Source organism: Chrysemys picta, chromosome 16, assembly GCF_011386835.1.
Source record: "Chrysemys picta bellii isolate R12L10 chromosome 16, ASM1138683v2, whole genome shotgun sequence".
Classification (NCBI taxonomy): Eukaryota; Metazoa; Chordata; order Testudines; family Emydidae; genus Chrysemys; species Chrysemys picta.
The window spans coordinates 22,512,005-22,527,614 of record NC_088806.1 but is presented as its reverse complement, the minus strand read 5'-3'; the positions used below and the strand labels follow the sequence as shown (position 1 = coordinate 22,527,614).

The window sequence follows — 15,610 nt, the reverse complement described above, 5'->3', positions numbered from 1 at the left end:
TCTAGCCGCGTGTGTTAATCAAAGCGCGAGCAAGAAAAACAAGAAGCTGCCGGTTGCCATAAGAAATGCTGCCCCCAGGAAATGAAGAAGCAGATGCTGGGAAGTGAGGTGTCCCTCTGCGTAAGGCTCCTGGAATATTGTGTTCAGTTCTCCGGTCTCCCTCCCCAAAAGATAGTGACAAATGGGAAGGAGCTCAGAACAAAGAAGCGTAGAAATGATGGAGGAGAAAATTAAATGAGAGAGAGAGAGTTTCGCTGAGTAACAGCTTCCTGAAGGCAGGAGGGTAATCTACATGTATGTGAAGGGTTCGAAAAGCAAAGGGAAGGAGGAATATTAGGATACTTAGGGTACTGAGAGGAAGGCTGGCCTTGTGGTCAAGGTACTAGACCGGGACTCAGGAAATCTGTCTTCAGTTCCCATCTCTGACACAGACTTTCTTGTGTGACTTTGGGCGAGCCACTTCCCCCTGGCCTCAGTTTCCCCATCTGTAAAATGGGGATAATGCTTCATTCTCCCCCTCACACACACACTTTGTGAATGTTGTACATTTAAATTGCAAGCTCTCCAGGGAAGGGGCTGTCTTAAGAGATGTGTGTACAGTGCCTACCGCAGTGGAGCCCCAAACTCAGCTGAGGCATGTAGGTGCTAATGGAGATTAATAATAGTCATAGTGCCAGGGAGCAGAACTACAGGTAATGGGATGGAATTAGGAAAGAACAATGCTGGCTGCACTTCAGGAAGAAAGTCCTGACAGAGATTTTTAGGGACGATAACAGTTGGCATACGTGAAAAGCCATCTTGCTGAGACTCTCAATGTATTCACGAGACTATTAGATCTATTTTACAGATGGAGAAACTGAGGCATCAAGCTGGGAAGGGACTTGCCAGTGGTCACAGACTTTCAAAAGAACCCAGCTGCCCTTTAGGTTCCAAAATAAATGGCTGGTATTTCAGAAGTGGGTGTGAGCTGCTGGGGGCTGGGCACTTGAAAACCTCCCCTTATATAGGTGCCTAAAAGGGAGCTGCGCTCTTGAAAATTTGACTCTGCGTGACCAGGAACAGATCTTCTTCTGTGCCCTATCCGTGACCTGTAGATCGTGCTTTCAATCAGGCAGTGTAACAGTCTCCCAGGGAAATGATGCAAGCCCCCCTCATCTTGTGGTTTCAGATCCTGGGTTACAGCCTGAGTATAACATCTACACAGCTAGTTTTAGCCCCGTAGCATGAGTCTGAGTCCCTTGAGCTGGGCTCTGAGACTTGCTGTTGCAGGTTGGTGTTTTTTTTGCTGGGTACACGTGCCCACTGATGCCTAGGATTCATGAAACAGGCAGGACTGATCCTGCTCCAACCCATAGGAGGGATGTTTGCACAGAAGCTTAGAGGTTGGGGATGGAAATGGTCCACTTGTGTCCGTGCAGCCTGGCAGCGTGCGGGGTGTGCCGTTCTCTCTGGATCAGAGTTCGGAAGGCGTTTCTGCAGCAGAGGGAACTAGGGGCAGGGACAGAGAGGTCCTGCACTGATCAACAGCCAGGTTCAGGGCAGGCTCAGGTGGCAATGCTTGTTGTTCAGGGGAATCCTAGAGGCTTGCGCAGAGAGGGGGGAGGTTTGTGTGTGTGGTGGTAGGAGCAGGTTGAGATCAGCAGCGGTCTTTGGGCTAGACATGGACTGGTTTATTTTTAGAAAGATGTGTTCTGCTGTTCACCTCTCTCTCCTCCCATGGGAACAGCCCTGTGTAACTCATGGTTTCCATAATAGTGAACCAAATGAACAGAAAATGCTAAGGTAGGACTGTGCTGCAAATGGAGATGTGATCGTGGCATTGACAGACATACCTGTGTTGGCTTTCATCTAGTAACAACAGTAGCAAACATGTGGAAGCACAGATTTCCGCCCAGGTTAGGTGCCCAGTACAAACCTGACCAGGATCCTGGGTACGTACGTGGGGTTGCCAGCCCTGCCGGTGTCCAGGCTGACCTGTCTTCGCTAGCGGTAAAGCTTTGCCTACTTTGCTCCAGTCTCGCTTTCATTTGCAGTGTAGACGTACGGTAAATGACAACCCCCACCCGCAATAACCTTCCTTTTCCAGTGGTCCCCAAATGCTGCATCAGCTCTGTGCTGCCAACGCCGTGACAGAGCTGGACGGCACCAATGCCTCGTCCAAGACCCTCCCTTGTCCCAGCATGGGGGGGTGGGGGGGGCGGGGCGGGGCGGAGAGTTGGCCTGTATTCTCTGTGGGGCCGTGAACAGGAAGATTGCTAATGATGTGCAGGGACCGCACGCCTCACTGGTTCCAGTTCTCCCTGCCCCAGCTCCTCCAAGGCACCTGAACCCTGTCCCTCTAGTCCTCTCCTCTCCTACCCAAACCATGCCAAAGCACCTGGTCTGTGCCCCAGGGCACCCACTATCATTCCAGTTCTACCCACCTCAACCCTGACCCACGGCAGCCTCTGCTGTTGCAGTACTGGCCCTAGGCACAAAGACTGTCTGGGTTCTCCTGGAGCATTACGCTCCTATTCTGTCCTCCTTCAGCATGAGTCTCTGCTGCCCTGAGCTATGTGGAGTCATTTATACCAGTGCAAAGAGGGCATCAAACCCTTACTAAGGGCTTGGCTACTCATGAAAGTTAATCTGGAGTAAAGTAGGGTGTGAATTTAAAGTGAATTAACTATTCCAGATTAGCTCCATGTGTGGACACTGTTATTCCAAGTGGATTTAGCTAATTTGGAATAAGGCCCTCTTACTGCAGAATAACCACATCCACACATGGAGTTGAGCTGGCATAGATATTCCAGAGCACCTCCGCACATAGACAAGCGCTGAATCACATTCGCTTTTCACACTCATTTTGCATTGGAGTAACTGCTGGAGGGGCAACAGGTCGCCAGACCCTGTGCGCACATTAATCCAGACTTGTGCTGCGCCCCGTCACCCTGCTCTTTGCCGGAGCCTCTTGCAAATATGCCGTGTCTCTTTCTGGGGGAGGCGACTGGCGGGTGTGTATTTCTGGCTGCGCTGCAGCTGCCTTGCTTCCCTAGCCTTTATTAATCTCCAAGGTGCACTCACACTCTCCTGGACAAGCTGCACGGCATGGGAAATGGGCTTTTAACACGCAGAAAACAAATCACTCTCTGCAGACAGCTGTTCCCTGAGGCACAGAGCCTGGCGGGGTTAGGAAGTCTTTTCCGGAGCCCTAGAAGTCTGTGAGCACTTCGGGCCCTGGGTGGCTTTGGCACAGGAGCTGCGGCTTTCTGGGGGGCAGCTGGACCCCTTGATTCAGGTGGAGCTGGAAGGAGTATGCTTCTGAAAGTCAATCCCGGGCAAAAGCAACGCAGAGCAATACCCCCTCCATCCTGATATTAGCGCGTTTGTTTTTCTAGGGGATTCCCTTTCGTCTGTGATCTGAGGATCTCCAAGCTTTTGACACACACGAGGCTTCACAATGTGCTTGGCAGGTAGGCGGGTATTATCTCCATCTCACGGCTGCGGAAAAGGGATGAGCGGTTCAGTTATTGCGTTTATTTGTATTACCGTAGTGTTTAGGAGCCCCAGCCACAGACCAGGACCCCACTGTGCGAGGCTCTGAACAAACAGAACAAAGAGATGGTCCCTGCCCTGGAGAGCTTATAATATAAGTTGAGAGATGACAGGTGGCTGCAGGCAGATGAGGCAGCACAAGGAAACAAGTGGGTGACTGGTTAAGCAGAGATAGTGTGATGCAGTAAACAGGGATCCAGAAGACTTGGTTTCTCTCACTGACTTGCTATGTGGTGGTGTCCCGTGCCTCAGTTTCCCCATCTGTATAATGAGATATACCTGCCTCTGGAGCTCTGTGTTTGACTTAAGGTCACATGGTGAGTCAGTGGCAGAGCTGGCGATAGAGCCCAGGAGTCCTGATCCTCTGCATTGCCCCTCATTGGGCCAAACTTTGCTCGCAGCTGTGGCCCTCTTTGTGTCGATGGGGCTGCGGTCGGGTGAGTTAAAGCCTAATGTTGTTCTGCCCCTTTCAGAAGGGAAAAAGGAAGGGTTGGCAGGTGTGATGGGCATTAGTAACACTGGTAGCTAGCTGGCAGACTGAGGTGGGTGATCAGAGGTCATGTGTCTGTGTTTTAGCTGATCAGCTGCTATAGGCATCAGGAAGGACACTTGCACCCCATATCCTACTTCCCACCGCCTCTGGAAAAGCCTTGCACTATGGGCTTGGTCCATTACTGGCTATTTCCTCTAAAGCATCAGGTAGTGATGGCTGTGGAAAGCCCTCTTGACGGACCAACAGTCTGATCCGATCTGACAAATCCTGCGTTCCTCCATCCGTGGCCACATCTTTGGGTAATGGAAACGTCGGGGGGAGGGGGGGGAAATGAACAACCCAACCTCCAGCCTTGATCCACCTATCAGCTTCCTGAGGAACCAAGAGAGACGACAACCTGCTGGCAGAGAGTGGGGAAGCTGCCAAAGTGGAGAGGCTGCCAGGGTGGGGATCTGTTAAACAGGGAGCTGTTCTCTTGCTAAGAATAACTTGCTGCCTTGGCTGCCTCTTGCTCACTGGAGCTGCTCCTTGGCTGTGCTATCGCCTTGTAACCAAGCCATTAAGGCTCATGTTTCTGGCCTGCCTCAGCCACCACAGCAACCCAACAAGCCACCCTGGGGCATTGGAGCAAACCCGTCCCGTTTCTGTGCCTGGGGTAGCTGGCAGGCAGCCTGCAGCCTGGCTGAGCATGAGTCAGTGCATCAGGGATCTGATAAAGCACTGGAGAGGAGGGGCCCTCAATAAAGATAGGCGCCCAAGCCATATGCCAGGGGTCACACGCCTCCTCTGGGGCCCCGTGCCAAGGGGGATCTGCTGGGCTGTGAGATCCATGGGAGTTCTCCTAGCGGTGTGCCAGGGGGAATGCTCTTGGGCCTTGATCTGAGGAGAACCTTGGTCTCTGTGTGAAGGTGCAGAGAGGAATATCACCATAGCCATCGCGTCAGTCCACACCACTCTACCCTCATGGACACAGGATCCACCCCACGGTCCTGTCCAGCCTTCCCAGCCAGAACACGCTTCCCCCTGCCTGCCTTCGCCCTGGGTAAGTGCTGCTCCAAACCGCAGACAGGCATTGGAATTGGAGACCAACTGACCTGCTAGGAACTGGCCGTAGCCCCAGCCTCACCAGAACTGAGAGTGAACCCTGGCCCTGAGCCTCACGCCTCCCACTGGGGCTGGAAAACGCTTTGAGGAAAGCTGGCTACCAGTTATGGTGCTTAAATGGGGGCTGATCCCTTTTGAAAACTTGGCCCATTATACTTCGCTTCCAGTTCCAGCCTGGGGGTGGGGGAGAAGGTTTGTGATGCTAAATTCATTCATGGCTTTAAAGAGCTGAGAGAGCCTCTGATGGAAGGTTCCATAGACATGCAAAGTGTTTTAATTGTGTGCGCTGTGCCTGACTCTCATGCAGTACAAGGCAATGACATGAATACACCGGCTTTTACGAATAATAATCGCCAGAAGAAGTGGGGGGAGGAAAGTAGGGCATGAAATGCAGGGGAGTGAGACCAGCGCCTGCAGTGACACCATCTAGGATATACACTACAGTGGCTTTCAGTCCTCAGGCTTCAGGGCATGAACCGAGTCCCAGCTGGGGTCAGGAACAAACTCCCCCGTCGCCTGGATTGAACTGCACAGTGGGTTATTAGGGGGTTAATTCCTTCTTTAGATGCATCCTGCACTGGTCGCTCTGAGATGGGGTCTGGGACTAGACACACCGGGGGATTCCTACGTTCTTAGGCACTTGGGCCAGGCAGAGTCCTGTATACAACAATACCCCTGCCGGAGGAAAGGAAGCAAGGCTGGTGCTCGGACGTAGAGGAGAGAGATGCTCTCTGCTGTCCTAGCTGGGGTCCAGTTAAGAATTAGTTGGGTTTATTTAGCTTGCTAGTAGAGCATGAATCCACAGTGCGGATGGCCTTGGCCCTACAGAAGGGGAGCTCTCCCAGCTCTGCGTAGAACTGGGCCAGGTGCTTGGTCTTTTCTCCAGCCTGGGTGCTTCCTGACCGCCTTTCCCCAGATTTACCACCCTTTGGGATGAGTGAATCTGGAGTCATCGTCATTCGTTACCTATGTTATAGCTGCATAGACAGGCTGGCGTCTGCGGGTGCACGCATGGCTCCCTGGGGGGCGAGGCTCCGGAGAGCGAACAGCAGGGAGTAGACGGGGAGCTCTGGGTGCATGCGTGCAGTGGGGTCTGTGTATGTACACTTCCATAGGCAGGCTTGACTCTCTACCCCCAAGCTCGACTCTTCTTCCTGACCCCTCACCTCCCAGGATGGGCTTTTGTCCTGAGTCCTTCAAGGCCCTCTCTGCCCTCTCTTCCTCCTTGCTTGCTGCTAAGGACCCTGCCGCTGCTCATGTTTTACGTGTGCTGTGTCTGACATGCAGGCGTGATCTGACCGGGAGGTGTCTCTCATTGAGTCTGGGAGTGGTGAGTTCTCTGGACTCCACATGCCAGGATCACTGGCCCCACTCAAGCGTAGCCGGATAGGGGATAACACCATGGGTGTGTCTGAGGACAGGGCTCTGGCCCGTGCCTTTATACCCCACCCCAATTCTTCGCAATCCGCTCCACCTTTTCCATCCTCTTTCTCTTCAGTGCTGCCAGTTCCCCGGATGTTAATGTTCGCTGTAATTGATCATTCATCTCCTATGCGATAGTTGTGTGTACTGGCAATGCTGCGGTCCCACTCCGCCTGCTGCAGAACGGGGCACAAAGGGCAGCGTCAGACCTGGCTTTTCAGATGGTGGTTTCTGTGCCTGTGCTGCTAGGCAGTGTCCTTGCATCGCTATTCCTGAAAAGGCTAGCACAGGCTCTCCTTCAAGGGGCAGCTGGTATTTTAGGCAGGAAGCAACTACCATGCTAAGAGGTTACTCCTTGATTAAAGATCCTAATCTCCAGGTTTCCCAACATAGAAGCAGCCCAGCCCCCTACCGGCTTTTTCCCTTCCTTGGGCTCTCTGTGCCCCCAGTTCACAGACCCATGATGATGGAATGAGCAATGGGTTAATGTGCTGGTGCCGCCGCTTCTTGAGAACTAGGTTCAAACCCTGATGGGACACAAGTGACATGAGTCTGGCCCAGTCTCAGCCTTGTTCGTGTTTTTGCACATCTCAGAAAGCACCAGTGATTGGCAGTTTCTGTCTGGGAGGGGCCCAGGAATGGAGGAGCAAGGGGAGGCTGCAGGGCAGGCGCGTGCTGCATTCCTAGAGCTGGGGGCTGCAGATCGGAGCTGGGCTACACCGACACGGCTGGGCAGCACGTGGGAGCCCTGGACTGCAATACCCGGGGGCGCTGCAGGCTAACATTGAAATGCATTGGCAGAGCTGTGTGCGGGTGCTCTGGAAGGGGATAGCAGGAGGCGCTGTGGGTCATGAGGATTAAGCAGCCATGTAGGCCAAGTGGCTGTGAGCCTCTGCAGTGCTCTGCTGAGGAGCTGGTAGCAGCTCAATAGGTGTCAATAGACACACACCAGCTCTATTTATAACTCTGACAACAGGCCAAAGCTACTTGGCTGGGGGAGCTAATCCCTTACACTGCTCGCCTTTGTCTCCTTCTCCCCGGCTGCTTCCGCCCGGCGGATGCACACGCTTCCCATTCTAGTACAGCAACTGGAGGCAGGACCCCAGCACAGAGGGCAAATGGCTACCACTGGCCATGCAGCGTGCAAGCTGTCCCCTTTCCCTAGCGTCCTGCCCCTGACATTGTCACCTGTGCGGCTGCCTAGACAGTAAAAACGTGTGGCACTGAAGGTGCGGGCGAAGGATGGCCTGGTGGTTGGAGTGCGGGCTGGGGATGTGGGAGACCAGGGCTCTACCACAGCTGCCTTGTAGGACTTTGGGCAAATTGCTTAACCTCTCTGTGCCTCTGTTGCTTATCTGTACAATGGGGATAATAGCACTACCCTGCTTCCCAGGGGTCTTGTGAGGCTACAGACATTAGACTGGGGGAGGGGCTCAGATACTGCAGCGATGAAGGCCATAGTATCATAAGTACCATAGATTGATACCATAGAAGATAAGTACCATAGGTTGATGTATGTAGATGCAACACAAGGGGGTATGTGGACAGGCGTTTGCATGGCTAGTTTAGGGTCCAAGGGCCAGCATGCCCCTCCCCTCAGTGGTTCTGAGAGCCCGCCCCCCGCCCACTCTGCTTCAGTGCTTAATTTATAATGAAAGAGGTGCCAGGGTTCAAGCAAGTGTTTTACATTCATAACTGATGCAGCAAGCCCAGAGGTGCCGGGGCTATGAATGGCCAAGCCGAGAAGTGCCAGAGTCCAGCCCTGCAAGCCCTGGCACAAATTAAGCACAGCTGTGCTCCCCGGAGACTATGGATAAATCTGAACCCCGACACGAGGCTGGTGATTTGGAAGGAGTGAACGGAAGCCCACGGGAAGTGTCCATGCTCCGCTCCTCGGGACAGGATTGGGCTGTGTCTGTCTCTCTCCCCCCCAGCAGCCATCCTGCCAGTGCAGAAACACAGGTTGTTCCTGGCAACCGTTAGGAATGTGTTAGCATCTGGCTGGGGAGAGATGCTGCCATTGACGAGCCATGTACTTGTGTAATGGGGCAGCTGCCCGCCCTGCCCAGAGCTGGCGAACAAGGAGAGGGGTGTGAGGCCCCTGCTGCCTCTGGACGGTATCCAGGGATCAGGAATACATGCTTCTGGGGCAGGGTGGGCCTTTCAGGGGCACACTAGGCTACTGTGCTGATTTAACAGCCTCTGGGCACTGTTCTGAGCAATTAATCTGGGTCATGACATTCGGAGAGCAAATCGGAGAGCCCGGGTCTCCTTAGATCCGGGGCTAACGCCGCCAGGGAAATGCACAGCGCAGCTCCCCGCTTCCCGCCTGCTTATTATTCCGGGCAAGTAGAGCACAGTGCACAAGGTATGAACACTGCGGCATTGGAAAGTTCCCCTTCAAATGCAACCCTCAACGAGCCCATGCCCAGCAGCGCATTCATGGGCGGGAGGGCTGGGAGGGTGTGCAGGGAGACACCAAAAGGCTTGCGGGATGGATATACAGGTGGCCAGGCAAGCTAAGGTTAGGTTCGGCGGTGGGAGTGCAGTTGAGCGATGCCTGTGGGCTATGGTGGGCTCACAGCCCAGCTGGTTGGGATTGGGGTGGGGGGTGGGGGGAGACTCTATAGGCTCCATGCCTAGCTGGTGGGGAGTTTAGGGCTGGTGTGTGTGTGTGGAGGGGGGACCTGGAGTTAGGAGAGGGGACCTGGTGGGCTCAGAGCCCTTGGCTAGGGTCCAGGGTAGCTGGTGGCCGAGTGCCCAGCTGGCAGAGCAGTGAGTGGCTGTTCATGTCTCACCCCACCGGAGCAGAATGGCTCTGTTTTTAAACACCATATTCCCCAAGCATGTAAGATACCCCTCCCCTCCCCCCACAAAACGCACATCCTGGCGTGATTTGGAAGCAGGACCCGGCTCCTGTGCTCTTATTTGGTTCCAAGCCCACGTCAGAGGCAGCAGCTGGGCTGGGGAACAGGCCTAGAGAGGCGAGGCAGGTGTGAAATCAAGAAAGGATGGTGTCAGCGCTTGCATCCCATCCGCCAGCTAATCTCTTCTCTCCCCCCCCCCCCCCCCCCCCACACACACATCAGCCAGTCTTAGGGATGACATCACAGCTACAAGGGGCTCAGAACTGGATTTTTCTAATTAGCAGGGAAGCGCTGCATTGCATGATTCAAGGACTTTTGAGGGTCTCAGCCACTCTTGGTTGTTTTTTTTTTTTCTTCCCTTTTGCATCAGCTGCCTGAGTCCTCGGTGATGACCTATATCTGTAGCCAGCCCTGTCACACAAGGCACCTGGGTAATAACTTTTCCCTTCTATCCAAGGATCTACAAACACTCTTAACGCATGCTAATTACTAAGCCTTGAATCTTCACACCAGGCGAAAATTAACTGAGGCACAGGGAGGTGAAGTGACTTGCCCAAGGTGGTACAGTGAGCCCGTGGCGGAACTGAACATTGACCCTAGGACTCCTGATTCCCGTTCTCCTGCTCTAACCACTAAAGAACGCACCCTCCTTGAGCTGAGAATCCATCCCAGCAATCCTGACTCTCCTCTCCTCTGTTCAAAGCACTAGAGCGCACTCGCTCCAAGAGCTATGAACTCTGGTTTCCTAACACCCAGGCCCCTACTCTAACCACAATCACGTCCTCCCTTCTTGGAGACGAGACCAGAACCCTGGTTGGGATTTCCAATCCCTGGCTCTGTCTGCTTCATCACATTTCACTTCCCCCCCGCTCTGCATGCCGCTGAGGAACATGGAGGCTAGAACTGGGTGGCTTTGTGCTGCAGGGTTTCCAAGCTGCCCTCTAGATCTGAGCTCGGGAAATTTTGTACCCTCCGAGTGTTGGCCTGGAACAAGGTTCATTTAAAACCCAGTGGGATCCACCTGGTTTCACAGCAAAGCTCCAAGCTGGGTCAGCTTTATCCAAGGAGTGAGGGTGGAGTGTGGGACAAAACCCTCAACCAGGCAAATATCTGGCGCTTTATACCCCACTTTCTTTGGGCTACCCCCCCCCCAAGCAAAGAGGACCCTGCCAAAGTGGGCTCCGTGGGTCAGGCTTGGCCCAGGTTCCAGGAACTGTGGGAGGGACCCAGTGGGTCTTGCCCATTCTAGAAGCAGACTGTGGGCTTCCACCCAGCTCAGTGGGTCTGGGTGCCCCTCTGCAGCAGCGGTAGAGATGGAACAGCCAGCAGTGGGGAACTGCCCTGTGCTTGGCTTTATGTACAGGAGCATATGTGCGCCTATCTGCTCCATGCCTTCTGTTTATCCACTTCCTTCCAGTTAACGTATGTTTCCATTGCTGTCCATCTGTCTCGCGCGCTCTCTCCGTCTCTTACTTTCTCTTTGCTTCGCGCTCTTCCATGCACCGGCAGGAATCCCTGGGCCGGATTCCACCGCTGCCGCTGCAGCCAATGGCAGTCACTAGCACCCCGAGGCAGTGGAATTGGGCTCTCCTGGCTTGCTGTAATGTATCAAGCTGCTCAACCGGTAATAGCCTTGAATCGCTCTGGGAAGGATGTAGCTGGTCTTCCCCATGCAGACTCTAGCTGGCAAAGGGCAGGTGCTGAGAGCCCACGGCCCAGAGAGGAAGGGAACTCAGATGAATGGGGATGTCCGACATGTGGGTTTGGGGGCAGGGGGAGCTTAGAAAGCTGTTCTTTCTTCTGCTGAATGTTGATGGGTTTCTCATGTTGCTCTGGGGTGCCCTGGTCCCCTGCCCGCTGGTGCCCCACCACTGCCCTCTTGTTTTTGTGGTGCCTGTCCCCCTTGGCCTGCAGTGTCCCACCCACAATTTTGGAGCATAGATTCCGAGCTCACAAGCAAAGATCCCAAGTCTCTGGCTGAGATTGGGGTTGAAGACCTGAGAGCGGAGATCCAAGTTTGGGATGCGGGGTCTGAGTCTGGGGTGAGTGGTTTGGATTAGGGCTGAAAGGCTTGATTTGGGGGGTCTGGGGTTGGCTTGATTTTGAGGAGTGGAGGGGGGAAAGGTTTGGGGTGAGTAGGTTTGATTTTTGTCCTTCAGCTTTGAGGCAAGGGTCTTGGATGTGGGGTCTGCTTTTGGGTCTAGGTGAAAAGACGAGGGCCTGAGTTTTTTGGGGTGGGGCTTTGGCTCTGAATTTGGGGTGACTGGGTTGCCTTTATCTAAACCAGCTGAAGCCTCCTTGAGAACTAACTCCAAAGCAAGGTTCCCTCTCTGATTGCTCTGGGAACAGCTGCTGTCTGCCCTCTCCTGGCCAGGCTCTGGCCCTTCCCCACTCCAGATCTGTGGGCTTGACTTCCCTTTCACCAATCAGACTTCTAGGCTTGGAGGGTTTTGCCATCCCCTCTCAAATGCAGATGTCGCGTTAGGGTGTTCTCTGCTGCTAGCAGCTTTAGACTGGCGAGAGTTATAGCCTGAGCCAGGAGAAACAACACATTCATGAGGAAGCTGCTGACGCAGAGGCAGATGGGGTAACGCTTTCCCGACCAAGATCCTGCTTTTTTTTCACCCTTGACAGAGACTCATCAACTCAGGCTAATAATGAGAAAATATTGTCGCATTTGTACTGCCCGGGAGCAGGGATTGGATGGGAGGGAGCTGGCTGGAGTGGGGAAGTGAATGATTTAAGAGGCCAGGAGTAAGAAGCACAAATTACAGTGGCAGAGACCCAGAGCCCTGGGCTGGGAGGGAAGAGCCAAGCCTGAATTGTTCTATTCTGGTTCTCGTGCCACACCCATCACCGTGGAATCTGGACGCCTGTTACAGAAAAGCAGCATGGGCTACTATAATGAGCACTCAGCACTGGTGGGGTCTATTCTCAGCTCTGCCCTGACGCGTAGCATGGCTTCGCTTCTCCGTGCCCCAGCCTTGCCCTCTGTAAAATGGGATCATTGAAACCGCCCTACCAAGGAGGGGGCTTGTGAGGAGCAGTTAGTTAATGTTTGTGTGAGGCTAAGCTGGGCTGTTATTGCTTTGCATATTGCAGGTGGTGGGAGCGGAGAGAAGCCAGGCAGACCTTGGCTGCGCGTTCCTCCTGGATCCATTCACGTCCCAAAGTTCTTCAGGAGGATCATAACACGGTGTACATTGATGTCATGCCTTCCATCCCATGGGATTCCCAAGACGGGCTGCAATAGGTTATAAGTCACGATGGCGTTGAGCTTTCTCTGTGTACATCAATATATAGGTATAAATAGTTAGACAGATATATCAGCTTCTTGCTCGTTATTGAAATGCGGCTGCTTCTGGGCTGGAGGGGAGCAGCCATTTACCAGCGCACAGCAATGCCGTACAGGAGTTTAAGACAGCAAGTCAAGACAAATTCTGTACTCAGGTGAAACTGCCAAGGTTTTTAGCTCATCCGAATGCTGTTACCCATGCAGGAATTTGCCTCCTGTTAAGTGCCATGGGACCGTTAATGATCTTAGCTGGTCAAAACATTATTTTTATAACTCTTCTGCAAGGCCTGGTAGAGCAGTGCCTCCTAGCATCATGCTGGGGAATTGGCGCTTTCCTAACTCAGCGGAAAGTTTCCCACTTCCGGAGTCCATGTCGCCACATCCAAGAATGCCACGGCGAGGTGGCTGTTCTTGGCCTGCCACGCACACCTGGCCCATATGTTTATGAATGGCATTCCTGCACGTCCCAGGGGGAGGATGGGGAGTGGGCAGCTGCCGGTCAATCCTGTGTCCAGATGGGTGGCTCACAGGACCCCAGCAAGAATGACTAATGGAGCCGGGGAGAAGAGTGCTAGTTCCCACTAAAACAGGGGTGGGCAAACTTTTTGGCCTGACGGCCACATTTGGACATGGAAATTGTATGGCTGGCCATGAATGCTCACGAAAGTGGGGCTTGGGGTGCAGGCTCCAGCTCGGGGTGGGGCTGGGAACAAGGGATTTGGGGTGCAGGAGGGTGCTCCAGGCTGTAACCGAGGGGTTCAGAGGGCAGGAGGGAGATCAGGGCTGGGGTTGGGTTGCAGGAGGAGGTCAGGGGTGCAGGCTCCGGGGGGGGGTTACTTCAACAGCTCCCAGAAGCAGCAGCAAGTCCCCTATCCAACTTCTACACGGAGGTGCGGCGCCGGCCAGATGGCTCTGCCCCATCCGCAAGCACCACCCCTGCAGCTCCCATTGGCCATGGTTCCTGGCCAATGGGAGCTGCAGAGCTGGGGCTTGAAGTGGGGGCAGCTTGTGGAGTCCCCAGCTGCCCCAATGCGTTAGAGCCGGAGGGTGGACATGCCGCTGCTTCCGGGAGCCACTTGGAGCCACAGCACACGTGGAGCGGGGCAAGCCCCTGACCCCGCTCTCCGGCGGGAGCTCGAGGGTCGGATTAAAAGGTCTCCTGTGAGATACATTAGGAAGGAAACCACTCAGCTGACAGGTGGATTATTCCCTGTTTGGATCTCTATGGTCTGGTGTTTGGCTCCTCAACAAACAGGGCTCTGTGCTCCTGCTTCCATCAACTGAGAATCCTGTGCAGGCATCTCCTCCCCACGCACACAGCTAGCATTGCCCCAAAGTGTGAGTGACTCTTCACGCACCTGTCCCTTCATCTGTCTGTCTCCTTGCCTTTCTCTGCTCTTCCTCCATCGCTCGATCTTCTCCATTCCCATTCATCCCTCCCCCCAGCCATGCGGAGCTCTCTTTCTCATCCATATTCAGAGACACGGTGAGACCTGCCTTGATTTTATCTGCGGTAGGAATACATTGATTCAAAGACTATAAACCACGGTGTGCAGCCAGCAAACACAAGCATCTGTAGACCAGCATGCAGCAAAAGAGCTTCCAGAGGGATGTCCCTTCTCCAGCCCTGCCAGCAGCTTTGGAGCAGAATCGACTTGCAGTTTGGAGCTGCTGAGAGCTAAGGCATCAATGGCCCACACTTTGGGAGTAAGTTTTCCCCCTCCCCCAAGTACCGCACTCTTCCCTGGAGCTGCTGCTGAAGAAGCGCTGGGGTGGGGAGTCTGTTCTCCCTCACAGCACTGAGGAGATGCTGTGGAAAGGGCAGCATGGATTGTGAGCGCTGTGGGGCACCAACTGTCTTTTTCATTCTGAGTTTGTACAGCACCGAGCACAATAGGGTCCTGGCCCATGACAGGCTCCTAGGCACTATTGCGATACACACAATGTGCGTGCAGGGCCGGTGCTACCATTAAGGCAAACTAGGCGGTTGCCTAGGGCGCCAAGATTTTGGGGGGGCCAAAAAGCAGTGCCCCCATTTTTTTTTTTTTTTTACAGCATTCCTATGCCCCCTCCCCGAGCGCGCGGTCACCGCTCCACTTCTCCCGCCTCCCAGGCTTGCAGCGCCAATCAGCTGTTTGGCACCGCAAGCCTGGGAGGGGAGGAGAATTAGAGCTGGGGTAGCGTGCTCCGGGAGGAGGTGGAGCAGAGGTGAGCTGGGGTGGGGAGCTGTGCCACAGCTCCCCGGGCCGGGGAGAGGTGGAGAGCTGCCGGAGGGGTGCCTCAGGGCGGGGGGGAGCTGCCGCAGGGCTCCCCACCCCAGCTCTCCTCTGCTACGCCCCCTCCCCGAGCACGCCATCGCTGTTCCACTTCTCCGGCCTCCCAGGCTTGCGGCGCCAATCAGCTGTTTGGCACCGCAAGCCTGGGAGGGGAGTAGAATTAGAGCAGCGACGGTGTGCTCGGGCAGGAGGCGTAGCAGAGGTGAGCTGGGGAGGGGAGCTGCTGCACGGCTCCCCGGGAGGGGGCGCTGCCACAGGGGGGGGCACCTCAGGGCCGGGGGGGGGGCAGGGAGCTACCGCAGAACTTGGGGGGGGGGGGGGGGCGAGGTGGAAGTTTCGCCTAGGGCGCGAAACTTCCTTGCACCGCCCCTGTGTGCATGGTGGGAATGATGGAGCTTGTGTGGGTGAAATTCTGGCCTGGTTCCTGTCCAGGGGCCCAGGATTCCGCCACATGAGTCCTTGCACTGATGGGAGCTGGCTCCAGTTCTGCTCCCCAGCTCTGTCACTCTCCTGCCTCTCTCACCAAAGGGCGGGGGCATGGGGAGACCCCACCTCTTCCAAAGCTGGAAAAAAGGGAGAGTGGAAGGATTTGGCCCACTAGCTCCATAGAGCAGGATGT

The 15,610-nt window shown here is 54.6% G+C and overlaps 1 long non-coding RNA gene across 1 annotated transcript in view; it reads left to right on the top strand.

Moving 5' to 3' along the window:
• Positions 1-15,610, top strand: part of LOC122173893 (uncharacterized) — a 34,767-nt gene that overhangs the window by 9,775 nt on the left and 9,382 nt on the right. Inside the window, exons 2-4 of the long non-coding RNA XR_010593125.1 lie at positions 3,378-3,452; positions 4,936-5,069; positions 12,523-14,422. This is a non-coding gene — a long non-coding RNA (uncharacterized LOC122173893). The remainder of the gene's footprint in view (positions 1-3,377; positions 3,453-4,935; positions 5,070-12,522; positions 14,423-15,610) is intronic.